This window comes from Copadichromis virginalis, unplaced genomic scaffold, assembly GCF_057382275.1.
Source record: "Copadichromis virginalis isolate Kocher_CV1m ecotype Utaka unplaced genomic scaffold, C_Virginalis_male_GT1.1 unmapped_scaffold_1, whole genome shotgun sequence".
NCBI classification, from domain to species: Eukaryota; Metazoa; Chordata; class Actinopteri; order Cichliformes; family Cichlidae; genus Copadichromis; species Copadichromis virginalis.
Window position 1 is genome coordinate 2751358 of NW_028188589.1, and position 19057 is coordinate 2770414.

The following is a 19057-nucleotide window of genomic DNA, read 5'->3' on the forward strand; positions in this document are numbered from 1 at the left end:
ATAATATGTATGCATTAAGTCCATAGTAACTACATAAACTGCAAAAACAACCTCTGCTCATCCATCTCTGTGTGTATCAGGATACATTTGGTTCATAATACACAGAAAAATCAGAGTTATTACCTGTAATAAATGTGAAAGATTCCTGCAGTGATAACCAGGCAGGACTGAAACACATCCAAGCTGTCACCACGGTAACAGCAACGTGTAGAGTGAGGGTGGGGTGCACCACAGCAGCATGCTGGGACTGCTGAGGGTGGAGGAGGGAGTGATGATGACATCAGAGCTGCAGCACAGAGACCAGTGAACACACAGTCTGTTCATCTTTGCATAGATACAATATACAGCACAATATTGAATGACAGACACGCTGTGGGAGCTTCCACAGATACACTGACGTCAGCATCCAGAGTCCTCCTGCTGCTCCCCCCTCAGAGCCCCGTGATCAGCACCAACACATTCAGTTAGATGACAGAGTCCAGCTGCAGCTAGAATCAGCTCCCCTCTGTGAACAACAGCACAGCGTCAGTGTTTCACACTCAGTGAAAGGAGGAAACAGCAGAAGAACACCATGTGTGCTACGTTTCCCAGGACACACTACAAACTGCACAAATACAGAGCAGCACGTGGAAGGACCTGGAGCTGCATTTACAGAGCTGCAGACAGCGTGATGTCCTGTATGGACAGGTGGAAGGAACCAAGTCCTCAGCTGGAACACTCGTGTTTGTCCACAGACAGGAAACACAGCAGGAAACTTCCTCACAGAAGTGCAGCTCATGGATAACACACTTCCTGTCAGTCAGAATGAGGCTGCAGCCAAACACAGAAAGGTGTTTTTGTCCAGATGAGCCCAGAGAAGAAACACGAGTGTTCACAGACATCAGAAGCTCAGAGAGGTGAAACATGAGGTTGGAGTCCTCGTCAGCATCCAGAAGAGCTGCTGTGAAACCCTGAGTACTCATGACAGACTCTGATGGCACAAACACATCATGATTCAAACAGAAAGACAAACATGGAGCTCCTGATCCTCCTGCATGAGAACAAGCTGACATGAGCGCTGTGTCTGAGAGTGTCTCCCTGTCACAGTGACAATAACACAGCTGCTGCTCACAGTCATTAAACTGACCTGAGGTCAGCTGTGCTCCTTACATATGAACCATGTGACCTCACATCAGTGCTGTGGATGACTGTAGTCATAGAAGAGTAGAGCTGTAGCAGGTGGTGTGAGGAGGAGGTGGTGTATTCTAGTTAACGCAGTACTGAAACACTCCAGCAGAGGGCGCTGTTAAGTCCTTATTGTAACACAGTTACTGTGTGCAGTTAGACTTCATACATAATCTGCACTTATTTCCATCAGACATGCTGTCAGTAAATGATTGGTTTCTATTGATTCTACTTCCTGTTGACTCGTTTGATGACAGTGAAACAATCACAGCTGATTGTGTGATGATGTAAACTGTCACTGTTACATTCAGTGTGTGTGACATAATGTTAGTGCAGGCTGATAACAGCCTGGTTCTGTTAGAAACACATGAACGTGTCCATAGATCAGTGTGTGTTTAACATGAGAGCTTCAGCCCTGCTGATGTGTTAAATAAAGACATGCAGGAAAACTGATGAGACTCTGAAATAACTCTTTATATTTATAATGTAACTCTGCATCAAAAGAACAACAAAGGATCCCAGACAGGTTTCTGTGAACAAAGACCATTCTGATGTTTCTGTGTTTCTAACACTTTGACATTATTAGTAAACAGACTGCAGTGAGCAGCATTTATAAAGAGCTTCTATATAAAGATATGACAGCTGTTTGACAAGTTTATCACTCTGTGTTTGGACCTGATCAGTCCAGCTGTTTACTTGAAACATGTTCATTTACCTGTTCTGTTATATTCATGTTCTTGTCTCTGTTGAAAACACATTTTAATGTCCCTCAGATTTTTCTCCCAGATGAATAAATATAAAAATGACACAAACTGACTGCAGCTACTTTTTGTCCTTTCTGTCAAAAACCTTCATGTGACTCATGAGAGACACGTTTCAGCTGTTTGTGACAGATCAGAGGCCAACAAGTCATTTATAACACTTTCCATCATTCTTTAAAGTTCTCAGTGTTTCTGTGTTGCTGCGTATAGGATCTCCCAGCATCATCACTGTGCTGTCCAATCATTGTGTGCGAGGTTACCCTTATAGTGCGATGTGTGTTTGCACAAAGAGAAGCATGTGTGTCAAATATAAATAAGCACAGAACAGAAACAGCTGCTCGTTTCTTCTGTTTAGAGTCAAGTTAGTGTTTTGTGTCTTTGTTTGAGGCCTGATGTCGAGCAGAGGTGTGTGTAACTGCACTGCTCTGTTATATGTGTGAAGTGTGTGCTTCTCTTCAGCATCATCTTTGTCACTGCTGATTCCTTTGTGTCATCATGTGTTGAGAAGAGAGAACAGTTATAACGGAGGAGCAAAAGGAAGCCCTGAAATCTGCATCAACAAGGAAGTGTTGGCTCACCAGTGATCCCAGCAGAGCCACTGGTTTGGCTCCAGTTGTTCTAGATTCAATGATGTTGCTGCTACAGATACATGTCAGCATCTTTATTGAATTTAATATGAAGCAGAAATGGTGTCATTAGGAGAAGAAGAGGAGAACAAGTCCGGCGAGGAGGCAGCAGCTCTTAAAGATGAAACAGCAGCTCAGCCCTGAGCTCAGAGAGCTGCACATGAAAAAGCTCCTCAAGCAGATCCTGTCAGAGGTTTGTCATCAACAGGAGGAACTGTTCACATCATAGGATGAAGATGCTGTCAGCTGGATGAAGAAGGTTATTTAATGCAAACGTTCACACTGAAGTCAAATTGTTGTCGTGTTGAACAGATTCATGTACTGATCGTCTCCAGAATGTTAGAAGAGCTTCAATGAATCATTAGAAACAACTTACAGCTGCACAGCTGTGTCAAACACATCTGTGTGTCATTGTGGGATTGTTGTGTTTCTACATGTGACACACGTCTAAAACATGCACACAATCTGAACACAAACAGGGACTCATGTGTTCCCACAGCCAGATGCTGAGAGCCATTTCCTTGTAGTCCTGTGTCTACATACATGAACCATTAGATGTTATTGGAATGATTGTCAGCTCTGATAGTTTCATGTGTGTTTAGCTGGACGCTGTTTGATCCTCGACATGTTTAAAGGTGTCCAGTCCTGAGACACTGGGGCTGGAAACAGCTGTGATGTCATTGGACTGTCACACAGACAGAAGTGCATGAAGCGAGCAGCCGAGGAGCCGCTGATGTTTTGGATTCAACAGCATTTGAAAGGTCGACACAGACACATTTGCACACAGAAAGCTGAATCTGTCATATGCCACAGTGAACTCACTGTTCAGTGTTTTTCAGGAAGCTTCTTAACTGCCTCTGCTGCCAAACAAGCAGCTGATGTCCTTGAGAAGAAGCTGAAGAAGTCTTCAACAACAAATACAGGAAGTGGACTTTCAAATACTAGATTCACTTTAGACTCACAGAGAAATGACTCAACCAGCTGTGTTTGACTCTATGAAAGGTCAGTGTGTGTCTGCACACAGACTGTTGTGTTGGACTGTTATTCAGTTGTCTGCTGAATGTTATCAAATGTCTGCATCTCAGCTGTGATGAGGCTGGGGGTCATGGGAGGCCACCGTAGCAGCCTCTTCAACATCATGACATCATCATAAATGCTGCTGGACTGTCTGATGGGCTGACGGTGAAAAAGCCGTCGGGAAGGAAACAGAAGACATTTCAGAGGCTGCAGCAGATTTCTTTGATTCGGGGCCTTTTTCAGCTTTATTGGACAGAGCAGTGAAGATAAGTGACAGCAAAGCAGAGAGAAAGGGGGCGTGGCCCGGGTCAAAGCCAGGCCAGCTGCTCTCCACCTCGTGGTCACCTGCTCATCCTAGTGAGCTCCACCAGCAGCCCTTTCACACACTTTACACTGTCAAACACTGTGTGTGGACCTCAGCTAACAACAGGCTACATTTAAGTCTGGACTACATGCTTTTATATTGTTTTTATTCCATCAGCAGCTCAACATCATGAGCAGCTTTGACATAAAGACATCAAACTCAAGCTGACTTTAAACTACTTTTAATACAGGGGCTCAAAAACAACAACATCTTTATTATATATCAGGACAGAAAGTCATTTCATCTCAAAGGGAAACAGCTTTATTTGGAATAACCAGCACTATCAACTGGTTTGGGATCTCCACCAGTTTCATGTCTTTGCAGCTTCTCCAACAAAGTTCCTGTAAAATCAGCATGTTTGTCTTTATTGGTTTGATAGTGATTGATTATTCAGTCCCAATCTGCTGTCATCTAAAGAACAAAATGATGTTTCTATGAGTCACAAAGCTCCAGATGTTGTCGGCTTCACAAAGAAAACAAAGAACTTAAACACAAAGTGTTTGGAGCCAAAATGTTCCCAAGCTGCTCTTTTTGAAATGGCAGAGGTACAGTGGTGTCTAACAGCACACTGTGGAAGGCAAACATGTTATTGTTGGATGAAACTTCATGAATCCTTTGTAGATTTGAGCTGTTGGAGCCTTTCTTTTCTCTTCAGGTGTACAGATGCTGAGGACGCAGGTGAAGCAGGTGGAGCTGTTGTGATGCTGGCAGAGGGTGTGTCTTAGTAACTCTGTGAGGCAGAACTGGATCCAACATTGTGGATGTGTTGATGTTGGAGCCATTAAGAGTCTCTGGCCACACTGTAGGATTTCCCTTTGATCCACTGTGGGGGCATTTTGGAGTCTGTCAGTGAAAGTCTTCATGTTTGTGTTTGACTCCAGTTTATAGAAACAGAGAAATGTGTCATGCTTTTGTTCGGCCTCCACAAATACACACATTTGTTCATTGGTTGGACTTTTTGGAAGGAGACACATTGAAAACCATGTTAATAAGATCTTGTTGTTTCCTGTGGATCCGACACAGAGAGTGGACTTCAGACAGAAAGCGTGGAAGAGATTTTAGAGGCCGTGTGGCAACAGGAAGTTTCTGTGTGTTTGCTGATCTTACATGTGGAAAACAACACGTGATGTTTGTGAAGTTCTACAATGATCATTGTTCTCACAGCATTTTGAGTGGGAACAGTTCAAACTGGGAGTAGTGGGAGTTATTTACTGATTGAAACAAGCTGAATGTTTCTGTGACGATGAAGATCAGCAGCTCAGCTGATCAATGAACTGACATCTATCAGTCGTTTCATGAGATGAAGTCATCAGCAGACATTTGTTCTGACTGTGTGATGAATGTCAGAACGTCAGGGCTCTTCTTTAGTCACTGCTTGATGATCATTGGCTCATTGTTGAATCCAGGGCCCAGTCTGACCTCTGACCTTTGCTGCAGGTCTTCTGTGTTATCTCCACTTTCATGTCTGATCTTCTGCTGTATCGTCCAAAATAAACATCTGGATCATTTCCAACACTTCAGCAGATCTTTAGTTTGGGCAGTGCAGCACAGAATAACACATATTGTACTATACTGCCCACTTCCTGATCTTATTGGATCTGTGTGTGAGGTTGGTGAAGGAAACACATGTTTACTGAGTGAGTCGCTGCCATTAGGAACTAGTTTTTATATCACAGCCTGGAAATCACACAGGACCATTTCTGCAAGTGAAAAGTCGTCATTGGAGGAAAATGATTATGTAGTTTGTGCGACTGAAGAATTGTCCCAACTACATGTGCTGCTGACCTTTCCTTTAGGTGCACAGAGGAGTCTGTGGAAACATCCAGAACTGAGGCAGTGCTACAGATGCTTCAAATAAAGTGGTGTATTATCCATGTTTTCTATGGATCACATCCAGTATCCTGATCTAACGAGCCCCCTTTTTGTGGATTTTAGAGCCTCTGACTTTTGCTGCGTCTCATTTCAAGCACAAGAGCAAGAAGTGGATGAAGAAATGGGGCGAGTGGGGTCAGTGTGGTGCACGTCAGCTGTGCTCACACATGCTTTCACAAAGAACATGTGTGTTCATCGGCAGCATTAAGGCGCACTTTAGTCTTCATAATAATAAAGTATTCTGACTTTATTCTTCTGAATCCTCACAGTCATGTTGCAGCTCTGCTCTGCTTTAAGAACATGTTCTACCAGGATGTTACTTTCCTAAACGTGTTCTCCAAATGTTCCAAAGACTTTGTTCTTGTCAGAGGTAGTGTCGTGGATGAGAGAAGGAGGACCCAAACGCTGGACTCACAGGCAGGTAGGTGAAGGTGGATGTTTATTGCCGAAGGAGCGAGCAAACAGTACAGAGGGAGGAAATGGCTGGCTGACTGAATGAATGAATGACCAAAGGACTGACTGACTGACTGACTGACTGAACATACAGACGACATAGACATCAGACGTACATCATCAATGACCCGACACTGAATGGGTAGAACAGAGGGCTTAAATACACAGACTGGTGATAATGATGATAATGAGAGACCGGTGAGTACACAGCTGAACATAATGAACTAATGATAATGGGAAGAGGACTGAACATAATGCACACAGACCAAGGCTAACACAATAAAACAGGAAGTGGAACAGGCAGTAGATAAACAGTGAACGTGAACTGAAAATACTGGGTCACCGACCCAGGAACCCTGACAGTACCCCCCCCTTCAAAGGCCGGCACCCGACGGCCAAAAGAAAAAGAACCAGAACAGGGCGGGCGGAGGGGGCCCAGGACGGAGGGACGGAGTCCACACAGAGACAGTTCAGGTGGGTGGCCACGTGGAAGGCAGCAGCGACCACTGAGCCGGTCCGGTAGGTGGCTGCGGCGGTCGAGACGAGACTGTTCCGGTGGACCGACCGTGCGGAAGGCAACGGCGGCGGCGAAGGAGACGACGGAGCAGTTCAGGGGGCCGACCGCGTGGAAGGCAGCGGCGGCTCTCCAGTGTTAGGCGTGCTGGCCACGGCCCGGTGGGCACAGGACCAGACGAGGCCGGCCTAGGCGACGACGGGGCCGGACCAGGCGAAGCACAGGCTGGAGCTGCAGCAGGTGAAACAAAAGCCAAAGTCGAGGCTGGGCCAGACGAGGACGGAGGCTCTGAGGCTGGAGCCGGACCAGGCGGAGCAGAAGCAGAGGCCGACGCCAGACCAGGCGACGTTGAAGGCGATGCAGAGGCCGGGCCGGGCGTGGGTGCAGCTGAGGCAGAGGCCGGGCGTGGGTGCAGCTGAGGCAGAGGCCGGGCCGGGCGTGGGTGCAGCTGAGGCAGAGGCCTGACCAGGCGTGGGTGCAGCTGAGGCAGAGGCCTGACCAGGCGAAGTTGAAGCCTCTGGCTGGAGACAGGCCGGGCCAGCGGGTGCGGAAACCCCTGGCTGAGAAGCAGGAGAGCTCACAGCTGGCTCTGGGTGCTGTGGCTGCAGGTCTGGGAACCGAACAGGATGGTGGACAGGCGACTGGGAAACAGGAGGCGACTGGACTGACTGGACAGGGGACTGAGCTACAGGAGGTGACTGGGGGACAGGAGCAGACTGGACTGACTGGACAGGGGACTGAGCTACAGGAGGTGACTGGAGGACAGGAGGGGACTGAGCTACAGGAGGTGACTGGAGGACAGGAGGGGACTGAGCTACAGGAGGTGACTGGACTAGAGGTGAGTGAACTGACTGGAGGGCAGCAGGAGACTGGACAGCAGGTGAGTGAACTGACTGAAGGGAAAGCTGGACAGCAGGTGAGTGAACTGACTGAAGGGAAAGCTGAACAGCAGGTGAGGGAACTGACTGGAGTGGAGATGCTAAGGGAGGAACAGAGGCAGGCGTGGCTGACGACGGAGCTGAGGTTGGTGTGGCTGATGGCTGAGCTACAGACTGGGCTAGACAGGGAGATAAAGCTACAGCCTGGGCTAGTAAAGCTGGTGCCTGAGCAGGGGACACTTCAGCCAGCCTAACCAGGGATAAAGCTAGTGCGTGAAAGGCTGGATCAGGTGGTGGATGAAGTGGTGGACTGATTGGCTCTTCCGTGCTTCCAGAGCGTGAGGGCACTGGCTGGAGAGCCTCAGCTGAGTCTCTAGGGGGGTCAGGCCGGATCCTGGCCGCCCTCAGCCTAGGTGCTGGGACAGGCACGGGAGGTGGCTGGACACTAGTGATGTGACGTTCTGTATCGGGGCTTCGAAGCGTGTGTCGAGTAATGGAGGGGGCGTTTCCGCGAAGCGCGTATCGAGGCTTGCTTCATTTATGGGAGGAGCTGAAAATGATGACGTCCGAAGCCTCGCTGCCCGGCTGTACCACGTGACTGGTTCATGAAGCGGTTCGAACTTTGCCGCAAATAATCATTTTCCATACTGCCAGTATAAATATACACAGTACACTGCATCACTACACTATAGGTGTTTTACACACTCCTTTTGTTGTTGACATTTACAGGCTGTGTGCAAAATGCCACACTCTTCAAATTCATGCCAACTAATATTTTTACGTCCAGTAGGTGTCCTGCTAGAGCAAATGAAGCTTCAAGAAGCTTCGCGTTGGGGTGAACCAATTGGATGAAAAGCATCAGTGCTTCATGAGGCTTCATCTGCCCATCACTACTGGACACCAGTCACCCCCACCCGAGGAACAGAGGTGGGTGTGGAGGTATACGGGGTCACAGCTGCCCTCGTCCTGGGTGCGGGCACAGGTGTGGGTGTCGGCTGACTGACAGGAGTGGAAATGATGACTGGGCGAGTGATACTGACAGGTCTATCTGGATTTATTCTGGTCCTTCTGCCACCACTATTTACAGTCTTTGACTGAACAGTCTTTGGGGGAGCAGAGCAGAAAAAAATCTTCCCAGTCCACTTCATCCTCTAGGAGGGAAACATCCCATGAATCAGAAAAGAGTCTATTGTGTGTTTTAAGTGAATAATCAGATGGTGAGTGCGAAAAACAGTCACTGGAGCTCACCATCGGGAGTTGCTGGAAATAGTCCTTGTTATGGCGACGTGTGCGCCGCTTTCTCCGGGAAGAGGCAGTGGGCGGGGTACACAGCCGAGCCTCTGGCACGGGAGCCTCCATTGAGCCGAGGTGGGAGGCGGAGCCACCGTGCCATGGCGAGGTTGAAGGTCCGGTGAGTAAAATGGCTGGTGGGCGAGCGAGGAGCGGAGCAGCGGAAGAGCGAGCGGCCGAAGCCTGGCCTGTGACGCCCACTCTCCGCGGCGAATGCTCCGATGCAGGTGAGGCAGCAGGTGGAGGACCGCGGCGTCTCCGAGGCCCGCCCAGAGCCAGGCGAGTCCCCTCAAAGACGTGCTCCCTCTCTGAGAAGAGCCGCTGTTTCCACCTGAGCTTCTCCGCCCAAATGGAGAGCGCTACGTCCTGCCGCTCGAAAAGGTCCGAGTCCGCTGGGTCCACAACGCGTGGTCGGGTCATTGTGTCAGAGGTAGTGTCGTGGATGAGAGAAGGAGGACCCAAACGCTGGACTCACAGGCAGGTAGGTGAAGGTGGATGTTTATTGCCGAAGGAGCGAGCAAACAGTACAGAGGGAGGAAATGGCTGGCTGACTGAATGAATGAATGACCAAAGGACTGACTGACTGACTGACTGACTGACTGACTGACTGAACATACAGACGACATAGACATCAGGCGTACATCATCAATGACCCGACACTGAATGGGTAGAACAGAGGGCTTAAATACACAGACTGGTGATAATGATGATAATGAGAGACCGGTGAGTACACAGCTGAACATAATGAACTAATGATAATGGGAAGAGGACTGAACATAATGCACACAGACCAAGGCTAACACAATAAAACAGGAAGTGGAAAAGGCAGTAGATAAACAGTGAACGTGAACTGAAAATACTGGGTCACCGACCCAGGAACCCTGACAGTTCTAAGTAGTTCTACATGATGAAACATCCACACTGAGTTTAAGAAGGACACACAAACACCATCTGTCCTTTCATCATGTGTACAAACGTGTTCAGATGTCAAATGTACCGTGAATGGATGCAAATGTGGATCGTTCCAATAAAATGAGACAGTTTTGTAAGTGGATCACAGTTTGAAGTTCATTGAAACCTATAAGAACATGTTATTCAAACCAATTTTATCCAACAGGAAGAAGCATCAGGGGAACAGGAAACATTCAAACATGTTTACTGTAAGAACTGCACAAAGGAAGGAAACACAATCCTACACACGAGCACTTTAAAATGGACATTTAGCTTTTCAAACATCAGGGAGCTGCAATAACAACACTGTGCCCATTCTGATCAGACTGAAAGATTTATAGAGATTTATCCATGTGCTGGAAAAGGATTTGATATCAACATAGATGCAGATTAGCAGGAGCATTTTCTTCATATTGATTTAGAGTTCAGTACCAGGAATATGTAGAATTAACATCTGTGTGCATGACGAGTGATGAAAATTCAAAGTCAGGCTTTCAGAGGATGTCAGAATTGGTGTCTCTATCTGTGACTGTCCCAGAGGAACCTACCTGGGGGATTATTACAGATCTGTCTATATAGAAAGACTTGCATTGATTCACAGTGTACAATTCTTTCTAATCTATTAACATCTTCCTCCAAATCCTGTTTCTGCTGTTTAATGACATATGTCTGAATACAGACAGTGGAAAAATGTCAGTCCTAGTCTTACTGGATCTCAGTGCAGCATTTGATACAGTTGACCACAACATATTACTCAAACGACTGGAGAACTGGACAGGTCTTTCAGGAACTGTACTAAACTGGTTCAAAACATACTTAGAAAACAGGAAATACTTTGTATCAATAGGTAACTTCACATCTGAGCAGACAAGTATCACATGTGGAGTTCCCCAAGGTTCCATCTTGGGACCCTTTCTGTTTAACATTTACATGCTCCCACTGGCACAGATTATAAAGAACAACAAAATAAACTGTCATAGCTATGCAGATGACACACAAATATATATCACAATGTCACCAGGAGACCAAGGCCCCGTACAATTTTCTCCAGCTAAACAAAACAAAACTGAGGTAATAGTCTTTGGCGCCAAAGAAAAATGATTACAGGTCACCAGAGAACTTCAATCTATACATCTAAAAACCACAAACCAGGCGAGACATGTGGGTGTAGTGATGGATGCAGACCTAAACTTAGAAAAACACATTAAGACAATAACAAAATCAGCTTACTATCGCCTCAAGAATATATCAAGGATAAAAGATCTGATGTCTCAACAGGACCTGGAAAAACTAGTCCATGCATTCATCTTTAGTAGGCTTGATTACTGTAACAGCATCTTTACAGGTCTACCTAAAACATCAGTCAGACAACTACAGCTCATTCAGAACTCTGCTGCTCGAGTCCTCACTAAGACCAAAAAAGTGGACCACATCAGTCCAGCTCTGAGGTCTTTACACTGGCTGCCTGTCCGTCAGAGGATAGACTTTAAAGTTCTGATGCTGGTCTATAAAGCTCTGAATGGTTTAGGACCAAAATACATCAGTGACCTCCTGACCCAGTATGAACCTTCCAGATCCCTCAGGTCATCTGGATCCGGTCTTTTATCAGTTCCCAGAGTCAGAACCAGACACGGAGAAGCTGCATTCAGCTTTTATGCTCCTTATATCTGGAACAAACTCCCAGAAAGCCTCAGATCAGCTGAAACACTCAGTTTATTTAAATCCAGGTTGAAGACTCACCTGTTCTCAGCTGCATTTGAATAAAGCACCAAATCCACACTTTTAAGCTTAAATTTCAAAACTTACATTTAACTACTGATTTTATCTACTGTTCTGATTTTATCTGTTTTGATTTTATATACTGTTGTTTGTTTGTTTGCTTGTTAATTAGTTAGTTTGTTTGCTTGTTTTAATCAATTTTAAATCATGCTTTTTATTTGTTCTTGTTTCTAATGTCTCTGTAAAGCACTTTGAATCACCTTGTTGTTGAATTGTGCTATACAAATAAACTTGCCTTGCCTTGCCATCAGAAGGGCTCAAACCTCCTGCTGTTTCTACTGGACCATAAATTCTACTTTATGATCATCTTCAAAAATAAAAACGTGAGTTTATTTGTGAACTCTGTGAAATGTGTCTGATGTTTAGTTTGAACCAATCCTGTGTCAGCTGCAGCCACATCATTGCCACACATACAAATGGGTGCGTTCCTGTTTAGACCTGCTGGCTGTCAGTGGGCTTCATTCCATTTCAGACTGCCGGTGGTCGGCTGTGATCTAAACTCAACATGGCTCCTGTGTTAGAAGAGCCTCTGATTTTAAACTTTGCACATTTAATAGTTTCTTTCCAACACTGTGGAGCTACCAGCCCAGTATATGTAGCCCACAGTAGATGGAGTTATCAAGCTGACTGACAAACATCAGGACTCATGTGATCCCTACATGTGGACCTTTCACAGATGGATCCAAGTGCAGATTCAACTCTGCATCACATTTGACTTCAGCTGTTACACACTTTCTAGCTGTGTCACTTCCTGCTTTTTGGATCAGATAGTTTATTCATGTCCACAAATGTTTGGCTGCATGTTTGTATCATCTATATTTCCAGTCTTCATACAGCCGATATTTCATGTGAACTCCAACCTGCCAGCTGCCATCATGTTTTCAGGGTTCATTCAGTGTTGAAATGTAGGACAAACAGCAGCACATGTTCTCTAAATGTTTGCTGCAGTCATTTTAAATGAAGCTGATACTACATGAGACATTTTCCACATTTACTGTCTTTGAACAGAGAATAATAAAGCCATCAAACATATACAGGCTGTGCAAATACAAACTTCTGTGGTGCATTTGATGACCTGCAGAGGAGAACAAGTCGGGCTTTTCAGCCCTAACACAACCTCTTTGTTCTCAATACTACAAAACCTTCAAAGGCTGATATGCAAGTTTGCATGAATCACCAACACAGTTGTGTTTGTTTCTAGTATAATTATAAATAAGCTGATCAGATATCTGCTGACTGATTAGATCCAGTATCTATTACAGATGAACTGGATATCACAGCGCATGTTGTTAATCCGTCATATCAAACTAAACCGTGTTGCTGGTGTAAATATCCTCCAATAAAGTCAGATGAGGGCTGCTGTTGCCAGGTAACGATGATGTCACACTGGATCTTCTGATCTTTAGCATCGTAGCGCTCGGAGTCTGATGTTGGCTCATGTGTTGTTAAACACCAACATGACGTTCTACTAGTCAAGGCCTCAGCTTATTATATACCTATTATATTCTAGTATCAAATACACAATTTTCAAATGGAGGCCTAATAACAGATTATATTGTTCTCTTCCAAGATGGTTGCTGGCATCCACCAGTAACCTTTCAAAACAAAATGTCTAATTTCACTGCATTGACAGTAGGTAAAGAATTAAACTGACATTACTCCTCCACTGAATCTACATAAATCAACAGTTAAATAATGTCAGTTCTTCCGTGTTCTCTGGAATCAATCACAGCAAAGAAATTAGACTGTTTCTTTTGAAAAATGTTGGGAAAGAACAAATCAAGATCAAAAATCAAGATTCAGTTAAACAACAATTATAACTAAACAATTTGAGATAATGTTAGTTTCCATTAACATTAAATTAGGTTACTGAATTGGCAAACACCTTCCTATTAACATTACCCATTTTACCCCAATAACTAAAGAAATTAGCACTTGCAGGTCAAAACCTTTATTCAAGAGATGCAAAAATAACATTGATACAGTGACTGTCAAAAATTACAGCACTGATCATACTGTGACATGTTGGTTCAAAACAGCACACTTAGAAATATTCAACGTTCTTTACTTCAACTGAATGAAACTGAAAACACCATTTCACACGACCCATATGGGATATTTAGACTGTATAACTGTTCACGCTACATCTCTTCACTAGTAAAAGAAAGAAAAAATACAAAGAGAAATTTAAAAATGCTGCCAAAGTGCTGCACAGAGCAAAAGGAAAAACAAACAACAACAAAAAAATGGCCCTGTCCTCATGGCAGTTGCAGTGTATATAAAAATGAACCCTGCGATCTGTTCCTCCAGCTTCAAAAATGCAGCAGAACAAGTGTGAGATTTAAATGTCTTCTCACCTAGAGCTGATCAACTTAAGATAAGATAAGATAAGATAAGATAAGATAAGATAAGATAAGATAAGATAAGATAAGATAAGATAAGATAAGATAAGATAGAACTTTATTAATCCCTCGGGTGGGTTCCTCTGGGAAATTCGATTTCCAAAAAAGCACAGCACCGACAGAAGTTACAGAGTTACAGAATATTATATATATATATATATATATATATATATATATATATACACACACACATATATATAAATACAGAGACAATATAAATAAAATATACGAAGGGGATAAATAGAATAAATAGGAATAAAAAATAAAAATACAAGTGAATTGCACATTTCAAGTATTGAGTCTATTGCACCGTTGACTATTTACAAAAGTATTGCACAAGGTATTGTACAGTGAGGTGAAGAGGCACTACAGCTTAGTTGTTCCCTCCTTTGTCCCCCTGTCTCCCCTCCCTCTCCCCTCCAGAGAGGAGTTAAACAGTCTGATGGCGTGTGGGACAAAGGAGTTTTTAAGTCTGTTAGTTCTTGTCTTGGGGAGAAGCAACCTGTCACTGAACAGACTCTTCTGGTTGTTAATGGCCGTGTGCAGAGGATGCCCAGCATTGTCCATAATGTCCATCAGTTTCTTTAATGTCCTTTTCTCTGCCACTGTCACCAGAGTGTCCAGCTTCATGCCGACCACAGAGCTAGCCCTCCTGATCAGTTTCTCCAGCCTGGATGAGTCCTTCTTTGCTGTGCTGCTCCCCCAGCACACCACAGCATAGAAAAGTACTCCAGCAACCACCGACTGGTAAAACATCCTCAGGAGCTTCCTGCAGATGTTAAAAGACCTCAGCCTCCTGAGGAAGTACAGTCGGCTTTGGGCTTTTTTATACAGGTGCTCTGTGTTGCATGACCAGTCCAGTTTATTGTCCACCCACAGCCCGAGGTACTTGTACTTGTTGACCACCTCCACCTCCTCCCCCTCTATCTGAACCGGCAGTGGACCTGCTCTAGACCTCCCGAAGTCCACAACCAGTTCCTTAGTCTTTGAGGTGTTGAGTTGCAGGTGGTTTGTGTGACTCCATGCGACAAAGTTCCTCACCAGACTTCTGTACTCCTCTTCCTGATCATCCCAGATACACCCCATGATGGCTGTGTCGTCTGCAAACTTCTGAATGTGGCATAATTCAGAGTTGTAGCAGAAGTCAGAGGTGTACAGGGTGAAGAGAAGAGGGGACAGCACAGTTCCCTGTGGTGCTCCTGTGCTGCTGACCACTGTGTCAGACGTGATGTCCTTCAGCCTGACGTACTGTGGTCTGTCGGTGAGGTAGTCGGAGATCCAAGCCACCAGGCAGGGGTCCACCTCCATCCTGTTCAGTTTTTCTTGAAGCATACAGGGCCGGATGGTATTAAAGGCACTGGAAAAGTCAAGAAACAGGATCCTGACCGTGCCTTTTCCCCCATCCAGGTGTGAGTGGGCTCTGTGTAGGAGGTACAGGATGGCATCCTCCACTCCGACACCTGCCTTGTATGCAAACTGTAGTGGGTCCTGGGCATGTTGTACCTGTGGTCGGAGGAGGTTGAGGAAGAGCCGCTCTAGAGTCTTCATAAGATGTGACGTCAGTGCCACCGGTCGGAAGTCATTCAGCTCATTGGGCCGGTTGTTTTTGGGGACCGGGACGATGCAGGATGTCTTCCATAGGGCGGGCACTCTCCCCAGTCGCAGACTGAGGTTGAAGACTCGTTGTAGCGGCTCCCCAAGTTCAGCAGCACACGCCTTTAGCATCCTAGGACACACCTTGTCTGGGCCTGCTGCCTTTCTGGGGCGAAGCTTCCTCAGTTGTCTCCTGACCTGATCCACTGTGACACTGGGAGATGTTTGGGAAGAGGGGAGGGGGGGAGATGTCTTGCTGCTGAGAGAGGGATTGGAGGAGGGGGGTGTCATGGTGTCAGGAAGGGGGGGAAGCGAGGGAGGTAGGAGAGTGGGGATTGGACTCTGTAGTGAAGGTGAGGGTGGGGGGGTTGTGGGCTGGTCAAACCTGTTGAAGAAGTTGTTGAGTTCGTTTGCCTTCTCCACAGTCCCCCCCACTGTGCTTTTCTTGGTGTTGTGGCCTGTGATGGTTTTCACACCATTCCAGACCTCCCTCATATTGTTCCTCTCCAACTTCTGCTCCACCTTCCTCCTGTAGGTGTCCTTTGCTTCCCTCAGGCAGCGTTTCACCTCCCGCTGTGCTGCTTTCATCTCCTCCTTCACTTTGCTCCTGAAAGCCTTCTTCTTCATGTTGAGGACAGCTTTGACTTCCTGTGTTACCCACGGTTTGTTATTAGGATAACACCGTACCATCTTAGCAGGGGCGACCGTGTCCACACAAAAGTTGAGGTAGTCTGTAAGACAGTGTGTCGCCCCCTCTATGTCCTCACCATGTGGGCTCAGGAGCACATCCCAGTCTGTGGTGTCATAGCAGTCTCTCAGAGCATCCTCCTTTTCTGGGGTCCATCTCCGGATGGAGCGCGTTGTGACAGGCTGCCTTTGGACGAGGGGTGTGTATTGTGGCTGTAGGTAAACCAGGTTGTGGTCTGACTTCCCTAGTGGGGGGAGGGGGGTGGCTCTTTATGCATCTCTCACATTAGCATACAGTAGGTCAATTGTCCTGTTGCTCCTTGTGGGACAATTCACAAACTGGTGAAAAGCAGCCAGAGTAGAGTCCAGTGTGGCATGGTTAAAGTCTCCAGATATAATAATGAAAGCCTCGGGGTTTTGTGTCTGAAGTCTTGCTGTGACTGTGTGTATTTTCTCACAGGCAGCTGTTGCGTCGGCCCTCGGAGGGATGTAAACACACACACAGATCACATGACTGAACTCCCGAGGTAGATAATATGGCCGCAAGCTAACAGCTAGCAGCTCCAGGTCCGGACGGCATACCGAAACTTTAACGGAGACGTGTCCAGGGTTACAGTATCTGTTGTTAACGTAGACAATGAGTCCCCCACCTCTGCTTTTTCCGCTGGCCTGCGTGTCCCTATCGGCTCTCACGGGTGTGAAACCGCATAGGTCTACGTTAGCCTGCGGCGTTAGCTCGGTTAGCCATGTCTCCGTGAAGATAAACAAGCTGCACTCACGGTATAGTCTGTGGTTGTTCAGAGCGCACAGTTCGTCAATCTTATTCTGTAACGAGTTCACGTTGCCCATGATCACTGTCGGGATTGATGGTTTGAATCGCCTCCGGTGATCCGCTCTCCTCGCTCCAGCTTTGCAGCCTCTGTAGCTCCTCTTTAGCTCGGCCGGGATGTTGTGTCGCATGCCGGTCTGTCCCTTTGTTTTTAGTGCCAGCAGCTCCGCTCTCGAATAGATGAAGGAACTGGTTCCAGAAGTTTTAAAAAGTGCATTATCCATCTTGTATCGCTATATCTAAGAGGTATAAGTAGAGGAAGGTGAAAAAAAAGTTTGAAAAGCCTAGTCTAAAAAGTTAAAGTTAACAAAAAGGTGCGGTGTTGCAGAGCTACTTGGAAAGGCTGCCGTCACTCCAGCGCCATCTTGATGATGTCATCTTGATGACTTGCATGCATAACAGTGAGCTTTCCTTGCAGGAGCAGTTTTGTCTTAGTTGTGAGCTTTTCTTGTACCGGACTCTGCGCCCTAATTTTAGTGTCAGACCACACATTCAGAGTATTCCATCAGAACCAACCACGACGCAAGAGGAACACTGATGACGTGCAACCCCATGACCCAATCTGGGGCAGTGATGTACCAGCGGAGTTCAAGTTGTGGACCACCAGACAGAAGGTCCTGCACTCACTGTTCCCATGGGTCGGAACTGGAAAAAACACGTTAAGAATTGAGACTCTTGACTACCGATTTGGACTTTTCCTGAACAGCTCAACAAAGATAAATAAGGCTCAGAATGAGGAAATCGACGCGATCAGAATAGTGGTCATGCAACACAGGGTCGCCCTGGACATGATTCTCGCTGAGAGAGGGGGCCTCTGTGTCTTATTCAACACCACTTGTTGCACCTATATCCCGGACAACGTGCACTCCTTGACCATGACCACCGCCCTAGACAAGTTGCGACAACTGAGTAATGCGCAGCAACAAGACTATGTCACGATCAATGAGGACTGGCTGACCTGGCTGCTGAGTGGCAGCTGGAAGACCCTCGTGATAAAAGGACTCGTACTGATAGGAGTTCTGCTTCTATTATTGTGCTTGTTTTCTACATGTATCCTACCATGCATAAGATCCATGATTGACAAAATGGTACAGGCCACAGTAATTACCTATGTTGGACTGCCACTAGAAGATGAATCGGATGAAGAAGATTTAGTATAGAAACACACACACACATACTGAATGATGCTACAATTGAAAATGTTATAAGCAAGTGATTGTTGGCTGATAATAAAGTATGATTAAGTGAAAAATATTAACATCAGGAGGGGATGTTAAAGAAGAAACGCTTTTATGAGTTTTATGTTGCATTAAAGTATATGTTCATATTTTACTCTTAATAGGAAAAGAACAAAATGTACTACTCGCTCTGTTTATCGAAAGAGGAAGTTCACCCTATGACATTTATACGAACTTAGACACACACACACACATATATGCAAAATTAGAGGAAACTGCTATGCTTGTTTCACCCTGCTATAAATAATAAACGACTACTGCAGCTCGGTGTGAGTCCTCTCTGAGCCCTCGCCCGTGCAGCACGTTAACCGTCTCCAAGTGTCTCAGTGTTGTTTATTCACCTGTTTGATAACTGTAAATCTCTGACAAGAGTTTATTTATACCATCTTCACGTGAACACATTCAAGAACATCACAGATGAAGAAACATTAAAAACTTCCACACTACATGAAGCAAGAAAAATAGTTTATTCCTTTATGTAGAAAAAACAGAAACATCAAACATCACAACAGACTCTCTTTGAAAGAACTAAAAACCTTTGTTCTCATGGTCCAATCATGAGTGAACTCCCCGATGAAGCCTTGTGTGCTAAAACATGTCAGAGTTTTAAAGGTTAAACATGAGTTTCCAAAACGTTTT